This window comes from Anser anser (assembly GCF_964211835.1).
Source record: "Anser anser genome assembly, chromosome: 6".
Classification (NCBI taxonomy): domain Eukaryota; kingdom Metazoa; phylum Chordata; class Aves; order Anseriformes; family Anatidae; genus Anser; species Anser anser.
The window spans coordinates 7,738,746-7,754,195 of record NC_139726.1 but is presented as its reverse complement, the minus strand read 5'-3'; the positions used below and the strand labels follow the sequence as shown (position 1 = coordinate 7,754,195).

At 39.6% G+C, this 15,450-nt stretch overlaps 1 protein-coding gene across 10 annotated transcripts in view; it reads right to left on the bottom strand.

Moving 5' to 3' along the window:
* NCKAP5 (NCK associated protein 5) overlaps positions 1-15,450 on the bottom strand; it is a 439,736-nt gene that overhangs the window by 311,542 nt on the left and 112,744 nt on the right. The window lies entirely within an intron of this gene.

Here is a 15,450-nt window from a genome sequence, read left to right as displayed (position 1 = left end):
GAAAACAAAGGTGTGAAATGCAGCATACCACAATGGCCGTGGCTTAAGAACACAAATATACAGGGAGTCACGCCATGACTCACAAAGCACCATTTCAATGTTTGGAGGGAATGAACTCCACAAAGAGATGGCTTGTATGTGGTGCTAAAGATGCTACTATTTTAAAAGCTCACAAGCTCCTTTAAGACTGACAGTGTTGGAAATCCTGGGCTATTCCATGCCAAAGAGGGTTCTGTTTATTCACATATGCCAAGTTCTAGTATCTGAACAGGTGTGTTTGGTCTTCTGGTAGTGTTGACCATGCCTAACTTATTTATTTTTTAGTTGAATATGCACAGAATTTTTATATACCTTTTTATACCTTTAATACTTTTTATTCAGGCTCTTCTTGTACTGGTGTGATAGTACATTGCAGTTGCCCACCACAGTAGGCATCTCATTCCTCTAATAGTCAGAAGACAAATTAATTTCAATGCCCGGAGAAAAAATAATTGAAAGCTTAAGACTTGGAATGCTGGATACCTCCCGTGCTTGGGACCAAAGAGCAGTCTGGACAAAAATGATGAACTGTGGGGATGCAACTGGAACTGATCATTTAAGTGAGGTGGAGATAAATGATTCCTGAATGTGTCTCACCCTCTATTTGTGTTAAAGCTTCCCCACTTTGCACAGAATACTTAATTAGCCAGAAAGAGTTTCTTGTTCTGTAGTGGGAGATTTGGATTCCTATTGCTGCACTAGTGGATCATCAATTATTTATATGAAGTAGACGAAAGTCAACAGGAGGGGCTGTGAATGCCCCATGCAACATAATGACCTATCGCTCAGAGGCTGTGATGCTCCTGAGGCAGAGGAGAGAACTGAACCTTATAAAAATAAAAGCAGGACAAAATCATCTCCCTCTCCCCGGATAATATAGCTCTTTACCTTTTTTTTTTTTTTTTCTGAAATGAGAAGGAAAATTTGACCCAAATTCACAAGCAGTTTCCAGGCAACTGAACTTTGCCAGAGCGCATAACAAAGCTCTAGTCCTCCCTGAAATGCTCTTTGCCATCCTGCTGTAAAACAGAATGGAAACAAGGGAGCACGAGGTAAACTAAGGACAGCCACCTACCTCTGAAAAGCAGGGAGGAGAATTTTCTGTCACTGAGGAAAGGTTAAATACTTATCACCAGGATATATTTTCAGTTCCATAGGATAATGATCCAGATCTTGAAAGTGATAGGAATCCTTCCTCCCGCACCACTAAGAATCTTGTTTCCAGTTCTGCTGTATGAAGTTACTATTAATACCTTATGCTATATTAGGATCTAAAAGGCCCTTTTCTTATCCAGAAACCCCACTGGTTCAATGCTGTAGAAGCTGTGGATTTGGGGCAGCAGAATAAGAAGGGAATAGAAGCCACCCTGACCTAACCATTTTTTCCAATATATGGGGAGGGAAGTGTTTTAAAGGCTTTTGAAGGAGGGCAGTGAGGCATTTTTTGGCTTTTTATGGAGCATTTTCCCAAAGCGTGAAGAAGAGGCTGGGAAGCAGTCTGAATGCCTTTCAGTGCCTCTTCAAGCAAAGTGGGGAGTCGAGCCTGACACTAGCAGCTGGTCAGGGAGCCCAGCCGACCCTTCACAAGAGGCCACAAGAGGTAAGTTAGCGCCAAGTGTGCTTAGGGAAAGGAGAGCTAATGAAGGACCACAAAGAGAGATGATCTGACTGAGTAGATAGGAAAGTGAGTCCCTCCCTCTGACAATAGAGTTTTTCACCTCAAACCTGGCTAACAAATCGCTGAAGGAAAACCAACCTGCCCTCTGACCAGCCCAGAGAAAGCTGTGTTCCAGTCAAGTTCACACATTGCGCTTGCTCATGCTGGGGTTGGCAGACCTCTGGTGACAGTCTGCTGTCATCACTCAGCCCTGAGGACTGGTACAGACCCTCAGGACTTCCAGTGGCACTGTTCCTGTTGGAAGGGAGACGCGCAGACTGCTGACAAGTGAATGCTGGGATTATCTTCTGGAGACAAGCCATGCGGTGTTTCAACAGAAGGTTAAACATCACAGCAGCAAGTAAAAGTGGTCTGAAATCTTAATAACTTAAACTTTAACCAATTTATTTGCAACTGGCTTGTATTCTCTTCTAATTCTAGATTAAGCCACGTTAATTAGCTCTTGAGTTAAACAATACGTCTAACAGTACCAGCTGTCTTTTCCCTATTCTTCCTCGATACGTGTGTATGGAGACAGAGATACTTAAGAGAATAACTGCACCCTGGGTCTGGGAATGTTCACAGGAGAAATCCCATTTGAGCTTGTGCTTCCTCTTGCATCGAGAAACCCAACAGAGCAGCTTGCTGCAGACCTGGCTAGGAGCATAAATAATGTATACAATTTAATTTGTTTGCCTCACTGTGTTTTCAATTATTGCTAGTAGCCCAGTCCCTAAACTGTATTCTTTGTCTTGGAGAGCCATGCATTTTGAAAAATGCACTAATCAGTCCTCTTCCACCGTGCGACTGTGCCCACAGACAAGATATTTTAATGATTCAGGTTACCAGTCATATTATTCCAATCATAAATCAAATCAAGGGGGAAAAAAACAACAAAGAACTGCATATGCTGATCAGAGTCAGAGAGTAGCCAGGCAAGAGAATGATACTTTTTCTCTCATTTTGGCCAATAAATACAGATTTTATCTTTCAGTAAAACATCCAAAAATAAGATGATATATCATTTTTACAATGAAAACACTCCAGAAAAAATATTTCCCCTGGTTTTGACTTTATGATTTAAGTGAGCACTTTCCATACTAATATAATTTTACACTTACTTTAATTCCAGTTCTTCTACTGGCAGTGGTAAATTGCATCACTCAAGATGAATATTGTTTACCCCTATGTAAGTTTTATACTTTTGTTGCCCACACCCATTCAGCATGAAGGGCACAGGAGAAGAGGAGATCTCTCTGCAGTTAAATATAGGGCTATTTATTTTTCTGCAGTCAGTATTTTCTTTATGGTCTCTCAGATAAAGATGTGGGAAACGGTTAACATCCAGATTTGCAAGGCAAAACAAAACACGATATGACTACTGCCAAGTATTGCATTCTTCTGTATGTCACAGTGAGTGAACTTAATCATGGTTCATTAACCCCAAATCCAGTTTCTCATTCATGTACCCAACAGTGTGCTATCAAACCATCTCTCATAACTTCAGCATGATGTTCTTAAATCAATGTGGGCTTTTTTTATATATATATATATATCAACATATCCTATAGCCCTTGCATTTTCATAATATTTATAAATGGAAACACAGCACATTATAATTAATCATTTCAAAAGCTAGTTTTGAAGGAAATAAACTGGGATTACCAAATCTCTTCCCCGAGGACAGAGACAGCCTGATTAAGTGCTTCAAAAAGTTCCTTTTTGATATCTTTTGCAGAAAATGCCCCTGCTGTGTCTGCCCTCTGGTTATTAGTTTCACCTGTAAACAGTTCATTGCCACTGCTGACTCCACTAAACATCTTCTTTGTACTTCAATCTGCATTTTATGTGAACTCTGGAGCTATTAGCCACTAATATCAACAGCATTGCACAGTCTAGGAACATTTATTGCTCCCCTGCTTAGTTTAATGTTTCTGCCTTAGTACCGTAATATTATTAATAGTCACCAAGTACAATAAAAGAAAATTAAGTGTTTATTTTGTTTAGGCTTTCGCCACTTTACCTGCAGCCTTTTTCCATTACATTTGCACATAAATGAGCATACACTACATTTTTTAGATGCAAATCAGGGTTTAACTCCCCTAATCATATTGTTCTATTTTCAGTCATCTTCCAGGCCACTTTATTTGTTATTGCAAATGCAAGTATATTATGGTAAATTTATACATATATATATATTATATAAATGCATGGCATGCATTTGGTAGCTATTCACCTAGCTAATAGACTTCATTTGTGTATTTTACGTCTTTTAAAACAAATATTTTGTAAAAAGATGGTCTTCAGTAGAGTTATGACATAGCTTGCAGAACATGCTCACATCACATGCATGCCAAAATAGCCTGTTTGCTCTTTGAGATGCTGCTTTATTTTTCCCCTCAGTTTCACAGATATAAAACCAAAAGTAGGGTTTTAATGCCTATTAAGACAGGCATCGATTCAGACATGTTTCAGACTGGTGTGACTGAGATCTGAAGACAGATGCCTTTAAACTGACAATGAAACTCTGAAGTGCCCACTCTCTAGAGAAGCGCTGGCCTCGGTCGGCGACGTGTTGTTAGAGAGCGAGCCAAATAATATCTGGCCACAAGAATATAAACCAAAGTGCTTCCCATGGACACACACAATTACGCGTTAAGAATAGCATTAACCGCATTCTTTCCGAAGACCAGCTCAAGTTCATAGTGCCGTTCAAGAAACTAGACAGTAGATAAAATTAAAGATTACATGGTTAATGAGTATGTAAAATTGCAGCTGCGAGAGGCCTCTCTCTGCAAGGCGCTGCCTGCGTGTGTGCCACCGTGGTGGGTCCAGCCCAGGCGGCTTCTCTGCTGCTGCCTGCATTGGAGCCGCCTGAGAGGTACCTGTAGGGGCACGGGGTATAAACCAGTCCTTTCTGGGGCCTGCACACTACCAGAGTTAACATTTAACCAGGCCCATATTCTCTTCAGCAGAGAGAAGCTAGTCATTTTCCCTGCCTAGATAACTTAGCTACATGCGTGTCCCAGTTAACGCTGCCGAACTTGCATGCTCTTGTGCATTTGCAGCACGAATTACCTAAACTAAATGTGATTTGAGCTTTGGAAGTGCAGGTTCAAAGCAGCCTGATGGGCCCTGATTTCCCAAATGCTCCTCAGACTGGCCTCCTGCCAGCCTGGCACAGGGACCAAGGATTTTTGGATCCCATCTCCTATTCAACTCTCTCTGGTTAAAGCAGCTTGCTGAAAAACAGTGGGTAGCTCACATTTTTTTTCTGAACCGTCTCTAATTTGACAGCATTTTTGCAGTATTCATGGGCTTAGATTATATGCCAGGAGTCCTGGCCCCAAAGGAAGGATATTAGATTTTGTATTCTTTTGCTCTGAATCTAGATTAATAGCCCTAAATTCCTACTCCCAGTGGACTGAAAAGAGATGCTTTGAAATCTATGCATTTGTTGGGCTATATTCATTTGTACATGTAACTAATTACAAAGTAATTAGTATTATCTCAATACATCTAAACACAGACAAGAAAGGGAAGACACAACCATTTATTATAGTGACAAAGGAAATCAGCATTTTCTTATCATAAAACTCCGCGTAATCTTGTTTTCTTGTACATCAGTGTAATTAATCACTGTATTTAGCATTCATAGATAATAACACCTAGTATCTGCTTTGATGAGATAGAAACAAGCATATTATGAATCACTTCACAACCAGACCATCTTAATTGCTAAAATTACTGTCTTCATGCCTGCCTTTTTTGTAACAGCGTTAGCTCAATGAAATGACTGAAATACCTGCATGCCTTGGCAACCAGTTCAGCCGCTGCGCTAATATGGCATTTGTCATTCCTATTACAGAGCCATACTCTTCCCTCATTTACAATTGCATTAAGCCAGAGAAGTCAATGGGGTGATGCAGGGCACAAACAAGGGCATAATCAGACTTAGTACAGTGGATGACTGAAGGAGTGAAAAACGCTTTTAAATTCAGTAATCCCATCTAACTAAACCTCTCAACTGGATGGAACACAAAGTGAAACCCTACTTTTGTCTTTAACCAAGTAATAAAACAAAATTTGAAATTAAAAAAAAACTTATCAGTTAATTGAGATTGTCTTCCATTATATAAATACAACTGACTAACCTTTAGGGCTTTTCATTAACCAAGGTTCATCAATTCTAATCATCTGACACTCAAATACTCCAATGGCCATGCCACTGCAATTAAAGTTGCCAGCTCTGCTAACAAAGTTCTTAGGTTATGCGCACAGTTATCAGTGTAAGATAAGCATTCCCTTACCACGCTGATTTCACAGATACTGTCATATCCCATTAATGTCTTAACTGGTGACAGAATTTATTAATGAAATTAATCTTCAAATATGTACTCATTCTTTACTTGCTGTTCAGAACCAGAAGTAGTCACAAGTCCATAATCCCATGTGATATTTTATCGCAGTTAATAAACACAATAGGAGTCCTAGTAGGATTAATAATCATCTTTAAGCAAAATAATTAAGGCTTTAATCTTCTAAGGGTAATTTGTTTGACCTTATCCTACCAAATACATTCTCAACCCATTCTGCTGTATGGATAGTGACTGTGGGCAGGAGGCGAGTCAAAGTGCAAGAAAACAGCCCAACAGCTGCTTTAGAAGGTCTTTCATATTGTAAGATTATCCACATGACAAATACAAAGATTTCTCATGGCCACCGTATGACTTTCCAGTTAAATTGCTGCCCCTAAATATGCATAAATTAACTTAAACAGCATGTAATACTATCAATCAGAAGAATCAAAAAACATTTGACAAGCTACTATGCAGCTGCAGACTTTCAAGCAATTGCCAGACATAACATGCAGGAATAGTTTCATTGACTTCCATTGGCTGACCACATGAGTAAAATTAACTCCACTTAATTTTAAGTGTTAAAATAAGTGTTGCAGACCATACAACCAGATCCTGAGATTCTTGCTCCTAAAACTCTGCCCAAGCAATACACTTTGTGATGGAAGGAACAGGCATGTGACTTGATGGAAGGAAAAACACAGCTGTGGGAGACATTTTGTTCTCTTTGTGTTTTTTCTCTTCCAGAATTATTACAGGATGTTTAGGATTGCATTTCCAAGAAGATGTATCATCTTTCTTGCTTACATTCACCATTGTTTGATTTGTCTTTTCTGTATAGATCACGAAGAAAAGAATCAGAGGAAATCTTAGAGCATATGATAAACACAACTTATAGTAGTAATATGACAAAACGTAGCGTGACTTTCAAGCATTAGGTAAGGAAAGAACAGCCAAACTAGTCAGAGCAAGGGTTCTGAGAGGCCGGCAGAAGACGTCAAGGGAAGAATGTAAGAGGAAGGCAAGCATAAAGTCTTACATCCATGGGACACTTTCAGACAGTTCTGGTGTCAATTGTTTCTCTAATGCCTAAATTCAGTTTTCTTTTTTGACTGCTACTGAATATTGGGATGACATTTTCATTGAACTATCTATAGTAACTACCACACCTCATTCATGAACAGTAGCACTTAGTTCACATCCTGAATGTATTGAATATTTTCATTTAGTCACCAGTCCCTATAGCAATCAGAATTTTTAAAAATGAAGATACATTTGTGGACTATGCCTGAACAATAAATACATCCAATAGCTTCTTAGATGTTTTCAGACATTCAGAAACAGAAACAAAGAGATGTTCTAAGCACTCTGAGGGTTTGGTTTTGGTCTCTTGGGTTGCTTTTTCCACCAAAATCATACAGAAGGTATTAGAATTATTATTAATTCACAAGTATGTCCTGATGTGCACATTCAAGCAACCCCTGGCTTTCTGTATGTATACCATAAGCAGTTTTGAGACAACCAAAAGAAAAGTAAAAAAATAAAAATAAAAAAATTACGTGCTAAATATTGTTTCTCCTGAGTCAGTGAAAGTTGTAGGTCATTGTCTCACTGCTCTGCTTCCAGAATTTCTTCTGGCAAAATGGCAGGACTGTGCCCATATTAAAAGCAATGATACTACTACTAATTTGCTAATATCTTAGAATTGTTGCTGAGAGGTCAAACTTATACTGAAAATTTGCATCAGTACTTGATCTAGCCAAGAGTAAACAGAAAGCTGAAAGCAGGCATTTGGTTTTGTTGTTTTGTGTATTATTTTTTTCTCAAATAAATTACTTCATTTACTACAAAGACATCTACCTACACTAGCTTGGGGCTGCACCAGTTTAGGGTTTAGCTTACAACGAATTACTTTGTGTGTTCTTTGACAGAGAGCCAATTTTGTTCAGAATAATATCTGTACAACAATGCTGGAGTCAGTAAAGCCTTGAACTTGCAGACTTACGCCCATGTTTTTTTATGTACTGCAAACAGGCTGGCTGATGTCAATGAGACAAGGCACAATGGATAAGAAGTGAAACATATATAAGTGTTCGTAGGAGGAGAACCTACAAAAACGTCATTCAACTCGTAGATTTTTGGTGTTTGCTACAAAAGTACATTCCCACAAGCATTTCAAGAGTATCTGACACTTTGTAAACCACATTTATCAAAAAGAAAGTGCAAAAGCTACCCTTTAGCTTAAGTTTATGGTACAACTGCATCACACTAACTATATGCCCTACAGCATTAGGACTCGATGATCCTTGTGGGTCCTTTCCAACTTGGGATATTCTATGATTCTCTGTGATACAGTAGAGCAACTGAGTAGGCCTCATTTCACCGTGCATAGTTTCAAGCCACACACTCCCACAAAGGGTATATGAAAGAGCTGTCTCTATTCAGCCTGAACACTGGGGGAAGAGGTGCCCGTGAAATGCAGTGATGTCTCACAGAAGTGACTAAGATGTTCAGTGAGCTACGTGAAGAAGCATATGGAAAAGTCAAGAATGGAAGACTGATATCAAAATACAGCCTCACTTTTTTCCACAAGACCACCAAGTTGATGCACATTTCAAACACAGTGGAAAACACTTGGGAGTCATCCTGTTTCCTTGAATTTCCATCATTCTTATCTGGGCTGTCAAAACGTGTTTGGTAGCAACGCTATGCATGGGATTTGCCAACAGTGGTAAGAAAATTAGGAGCAATTAGAGAGCAATACTAGTTAAAGTAATCTCAATTCTCACAACCATTTCTTCCCACAACCCATATTTGAAGTCAAATTCTGGAAACTCCATTTGATCCTTATTCATCCAAACATGCACTCATCCTCTGAAGTGCCTGCCTGGGAGTTTTTTTCTGAAAAGCGCTGAACAACAATGTCAATTGTTGGCCCAAAATCAGCTGGAAACAAGCCACAACCTAGACACAGTTGGCCCTCAGGATATGCTTCCAAAGACCTTGACAAACTTAGAATTAAATTTTAATTATCCCTGTTCAGTTTGATTTATACTAATTGTCAATATCTGTGGTTTGAAATAACACATTTTACAACACGATCAGTCAGACAAAATATTTTCCTAATGACTAAAGGGAGGAAGAGTCTGCAGTAAGTCCAAGAATTATATTATCAATCTTATTTATTATTTTTTTAAACCATAAAACACAAACATTTTAGGAGACATTTATCTGAAATTGGGGTGAAAGGCTGAAAAATACTGTTTTTCTGGTTTTGCAGCAGTCAGATTTAGGAGTCTAATCCTGCAGACACATTAGCAGTTGAGGTCTCAAGAGTTCACAGAGATAATTAATGGTGTTAGAAACGCTCAGAAATTTTGAAGAGTCCATAAAAATTTTACTTGCCAACTATTTTTCTTTAAATAATTCTGGTGTGCTAAGAGTTGGTAATTTATTCATTTGGACAAAGAATCTTGTGACATTCTTCACAGCAAGTAAGCCCACAACCTGTCTGTACCCATGACAAGTCCATTAAAGTATTCAACTCATTTCGTTCCTATAGAATTGCACAGAAAAGGTCACTTTAAACACTAGGCTTTTGGGTTTGTCAGGTTCTGGGCAATACTTCTGAAATAAATGACTGCCATGACTTAAAGGATACCAGGCAGAACAACAAACAAACTCTTTCTGAAGTGGTGTCAGCATTTCTTGCCTTCCAGCAGTGGCCACTAGCAGGACTACAGGCTTAAGCTGTGGCTGTGCCATGAATTTTTTAAATCAATACTTCAAGTTGCTCAGAAATGATCTGCTTTCCTGCTTTGAATCATTTACAACAAAATTACTCCATATGGTGGTAAAAATCAAAAGCAGAGGGGTAGATTAAAAATCTAAGAGCAACTCAATTCACGTGAAATAAGAACTGCTAAGCTTCTGTGAAAAATAGATCCCAATAACATTAGCAGAGGAGCATTTGGAGGCCATAAACCACAGCAATATTGCAGATACTGTCCCTGCACCGAGCAAACAGCTTGCCAGAAACAAATCACATCATTTGCAACCACTGTATCAGTAGGTCACTATAATAGATGATGTACATAGACCTCTAACCTCAACGATACTTTTTTTTTCCCCCTGTATAAAATGGATAAAACTTATATACTTTTCCATTTGTTTCTTTCTTTATTTATTTTTGCGACTGGGCTCTGAAATTGCTTCTGCCATGGGTCTGTGAATTCCCGGCTGTTACTTGATTCATTCTTACCAGCAGTCACTTAAGCTGAAAAGACATTATAAGCTTTTGTGATTTTGTTTGCTTTTTAAAGGTAGTCTCCTGTAACAACTCCTTTCTAATAAGCTACTTGTTTTTCATAATATCAATTGGATGAAACATTTCGCTTCATGCCTCAAATCTTGCCTCATTTACACCCATCATTCACTTGGGCTATAAATAAAATTATCATCGCCTTTCTTTTAAATAACTCGTGAGTAAAACTTGCCCATCCTGAATCCCATAGACAATGCAAAAAAGGGGGGGACTTTCTAGCTTTTCTGCACTTTACCCTCGGAAACACACAGCTGGTAAGCCAACGGACTTCCTCACGCAATATCATTGCTCATTCACAAAGACAAGCTCAGAAACTCCACGTATCATCTGGGAATATTGTATATTAATCTTCTTGAACAACTCCTACCCTGCCCTAAAGCAAAATTTGTCCTTTAAGAATTACAGCACATTATTCTATAACAATATTTTTCTTCTCTTCTCACTCAGGCAGCAGAAATATGAGAAGGTGAAGGAAACCTCCGTGGCAGCTCCCCCAGAGGAGGCTGAAGTCTCCATCTCAGCCCAGCTACAGACCTAGTCGGAGTCTGATTCTCTGCCTCTGAGAGTAACACAGCCTTAAAATGTTTCTGACAGCCTCTTCTAAAGTTAGACCATCAGTTGCCATCCATCTACATGTAGCACTGGCAGCTGTGATGGGCTTCACAGAGGCCTCAAGTAATTCTGCGCAGAACCTGTCCTCCCGAATAGAGGGGAAGAATTTATGCCCAAGACTACTAATTTTGAGCACAGACACTTCTACATCCTCACAAACCATAAAAATCTAGGCTGCTAGCCAAATCAGTGTTTAGCAGGATGAACAGGGAAGACTTAAACAGCAATTCAAGGGAACACAAACAACTGTCGCTCCTGAGGAAGACAGCTGGAATAGCAAAAAGTGTCAAAATATCACTGAATGTTAAAATTCCACTAGGTATTTTGGGGAAAGGATCAGTGGGGCTTTAGGGGAATGTAGGCAGGGGAAGATACACTCAGTCTGCGTCCCCCATCCTGTGTGATCTTATGCTGGGATAAGGAAGGCCAGGTCCTACCCCCAAATAAACTTCGCTGAAGGCCATGCTGTTTGCCACTTCTGCAGTTACCTGGAGGCAAAGCCTATTCGTTGCCTCTTCCAGGGCTGACGGATCTCATCACTGCCAAAGCTCTTGCCCAGTGCAGTGCTGGGGTGCAGGAGCAGAGGGAAAAGCACAGGCTTTCCGGAGCAGACACACAGGTAGCATCCCCCAGTTCTGGGACAGGCCATCTGTGCAGGCCTGGATTACCAGCTCTGCAAGGCTAGCAATGTGGATAACACGATGCCACGGTAGGATTAACACCTAATAATTTTGCTGTCATGTGCCATTGCATATTTCTAGAACTGTGATAATACCCTGAAAGCTGCGTATCAGCCATTATTACAGGGAAGGCTTTGTGAGAATTATCTCTTAAAGTAGAAGGTTTCTGTAGAATTGTTGTGCCTTTAACTGTATGTGCTCACAGTCCAAGGTTCATTAATTCAACAGACAATTTATTCTTTTGCAAAAATGATACTCCAGAAGCTACTATTTGAACAGAAATAACGTTTCATATGAAGCAGACTCCACAGGGAAGAGACTAACTACCAGATGTTTTATGTTCATTTAATAAATTTATGAAATTGTAAGCTTGACTGAAAAGAAATCTAAGAGAAAAAAAAAAATCTGTTTGGAGAACAAATGTTGCCTTCATATAGCTGTTTATCAATACCAACAAGACAGCTCTACAGCACAGAGTTTAAATCTTTAACTGCTTAACATCTCCCAAGCAAAGATGGTGTTGTAATAGAGCAATGATCTCAGGATCTGTCCCCAGAGTTGAGAACGAATTAGAAAAAAACACAGGTTTGTCAACATAAGTTTATCTGCAAGTTAAAAGAGTCTTCTAAGCAAATCTTCATTCATCTCCCATGGGCAATAATGAGCTTTTTCCACCACAAGTTTTCTAGTGTGACAGTAAGAGGTAGATTTACTGAATTTAGCTTTCAATTCTGTACCACAAATAGTAAAAAAAAACGATAAAACTTATATCAGAAAAGACCACAGCACAGCAGCCTTCCTCAATACAGACCCTGGACCAAAGCTAGGAGTGGCATCCCCAACACAGAATTCACCCAAATTGCCTCTGAGGTGCAGAATCTTTTAACAGGATGGGAGTAAAAATCTTCATGAAGAAAAAAGATCTAAAACCAATTGAGTCAAAAGGAGCGGAACGATTTTTGATCATTTGAACGGTGAAGGTGAGCTGTGTCTTGTGGAAGTCCATGCAATGTGTGCCATGCCGACACCATGTTTATTTATACGGAGTTTAAATGCCATAGGGGCTGGGGGCTCAGGGGACCGCTTCACCCTAACATAGAGCATCCGTGCTCCATTCCTTTCCATTTCATCAAGAAAGTACCTCTTCATGGGATATGGGTTTTCCTATCTGTAGAGAACATGCAGAGTTCTCATACACCCCACTGCAAAGCCTTCAACAGCATTTAAGGGCTGATGTGGGGGTCCTGGGGGAACAACCTTCATGGAAAGGGTCAACATTATGACTCCAGCCATCAGCCTGTGAATCACTCAGACAACTTCTTAGCACAGAGAAAGGCAGCGTGCCATTGCAACAGCACGTCCGCATGCACACACACATGAATAAGACTTCTTTTGGCCCAAAATGTCTAGTCCAGATTTCAACTCCCAGGCTATTGGCTTGGCATCAGGCTGTCAGTCGTACAGCCTCGGATGGCAGCCTTTGTTCTGCTAACTCAGTGCCTTCTGTTTCTAAGCAATGGGCGGTGGATCTTTGCGGGAGTTATGAATTATTGGATGCACATCAGGAACCCTTCAAAGGAACTTCAGGAGAGGGGTGGGAAGGAGTCATAAGAAATCATAAAAAATAAATTAGATGGATTTAAGTTTGATTCAAAAAAACAGCTTTTCTAAGTCCCAGCGGCTCCTGACTCACCGTTCCAGCCTGTATAGATATGAAAGGTGGGATGCCCAAACACAGATGGGGTGGTGTACGCTACATTGGGACTATAACTAGCACAGGGCACTGGATAGCTGAAGCTGAAGCTATCCAGTCCCACAGAGACCAAGATTTCCTTTGGTTTGCTTCCATTTCCCCCCTCTGTATCCCTTCCTTTATTGCAACTGAAAGTGGGAAACCCACAGGGATGTGAGGAACCCAGCAGCCACACAGATACATCCCACAGGCTTGGGATGCCATCCCTACATGAGCACAGAGATTGTAAAAGCTGAGAAAACTTTCCCGTCCGTCATTTCTAAGCCCTCTTTTACTACAGACTGTAACACACGGTGCATGAAGGATACCAGCAATGACACTGCTGCGTATTTTCCTCAGTATGCAGTGTGCAGAAAATCATGCTTATAACACACACAGGAACAGATCAGTAGGGTGGCACCACGTACCACACATTCATTTGATTTTCCTTTCGCTGTTAGACACTCAATATTTAAGCATTACCAGTCTAACGCATAAACTTTATGGATGGGTTCTCTTCAAATGAGACACTGTCAAAGATTTGGTGCCAAAACTACTATTTTCTCCAGTAAAATTAAGTCCTTTACACTTTCATGCATGCCTTTTATGTATATGAGACCTTTAACCAAAACATATGCTTCTCTTTTGCAGAGTAATTTCTTCCTTTGTCAACAGTACATGCACTGACTGCTGAGTGGAAGAAAATCCAAAAACTTTAACTTCAGCTTTCAGCTTTCCCAACCTTATACAATCACTACAGTCATGTCTCACTTGCCAGCAGTTGACTCTAAATGTTTCTGCTTACCTAGAGAGAAAAAATAAAGGGGGGGGGGGGGTGGGGGGGTGGAACAGAAGACAGAATATAGCATTTCAAAAGAAATATTATAGCCATTACTTCCACAAACACACTGTACCTAACTCAGAACCAAAATCACCCCTCAAAAAATCATGAGTCACTTACAATTATGTGTTTGTGTATGCACACAGAAAGTGATGGGGACAGGCAGAATGAGAGGACAGCCTAGCCCCTGAATTTTATAAAGCAACATATGCCTCAGGTGTATGAGTGTTGTGGATATCCATTATACTGTTATCTTTGTTTAACAAGACTTTGTGTGTTTTTCAAATGGAGTTCATCAACAAAATGAACTACTTTTTTTCATAGAAAAAGTTGGTGGACGGTGCATTGCCTTTTAATTTTAATTCAGATTGCTTCTACCAGCTCTAGCTGTCAACACCGGTTAAAATAAAATAGGCAAGCAGGAGATCTGGACCATTTTTAGCATACTTCATATGATAAAATATGTATAACTTCAAAATAGCTAATAGAAATCCAGCACAATATTCATACATTGCAATTTCATTCGAATATGATTCACAGATATCCCTGTGGGTTAAGTATTACTATTTCTGCTATATGAAAAGAATTGCTAGAAAGTCAGTGGCAGAATAAACTCCTAGATTGTATTTTGGTGCCCATCCCACTCGTGTCCTATAGCTCTTTAAAGGAATTTCAACATATATTCATAACATTTATACCAGTTCTTCTAGGAAAAAGCAATTTTCATGTTATGTGTCAGTGGCACAACCTAAGATGTCCCATTGTGGATACAAATACGTAAAAGAGAGATGGACAAGAAATGTCTAAGCACACGCTTTATAACTTTTCCATGCTGAAGTGGGAAACGACAGAGACCTTTCAACAGATTTCATAGTAGATGAAGGAAGTAGATGGTTTGGGGATCCACATGAAACATAAAAAAGCATGACTAAGCAGGTGCTGGTGTAGTCTGTCTCATTTCAGTCCAGGTTCTTTATCTCCATCTTATAAATTCCACTCTGAGAGATTTATCAGTTTAAAAAATAAAAATCGGATACATTTCAGCAAGAAATGTCCTAATTTTAAAACAGGCATGTTAATATGAAAAGTTAAAGAAAAAATAATGATTATCCCTTTTATTTTTCCTGGCTGCAATACGAAGTGATAAAGCACCTAGCTTTGATTCATCCCATGATCTGCACTGGTTGGGACAGTCCTGGAAAACAAT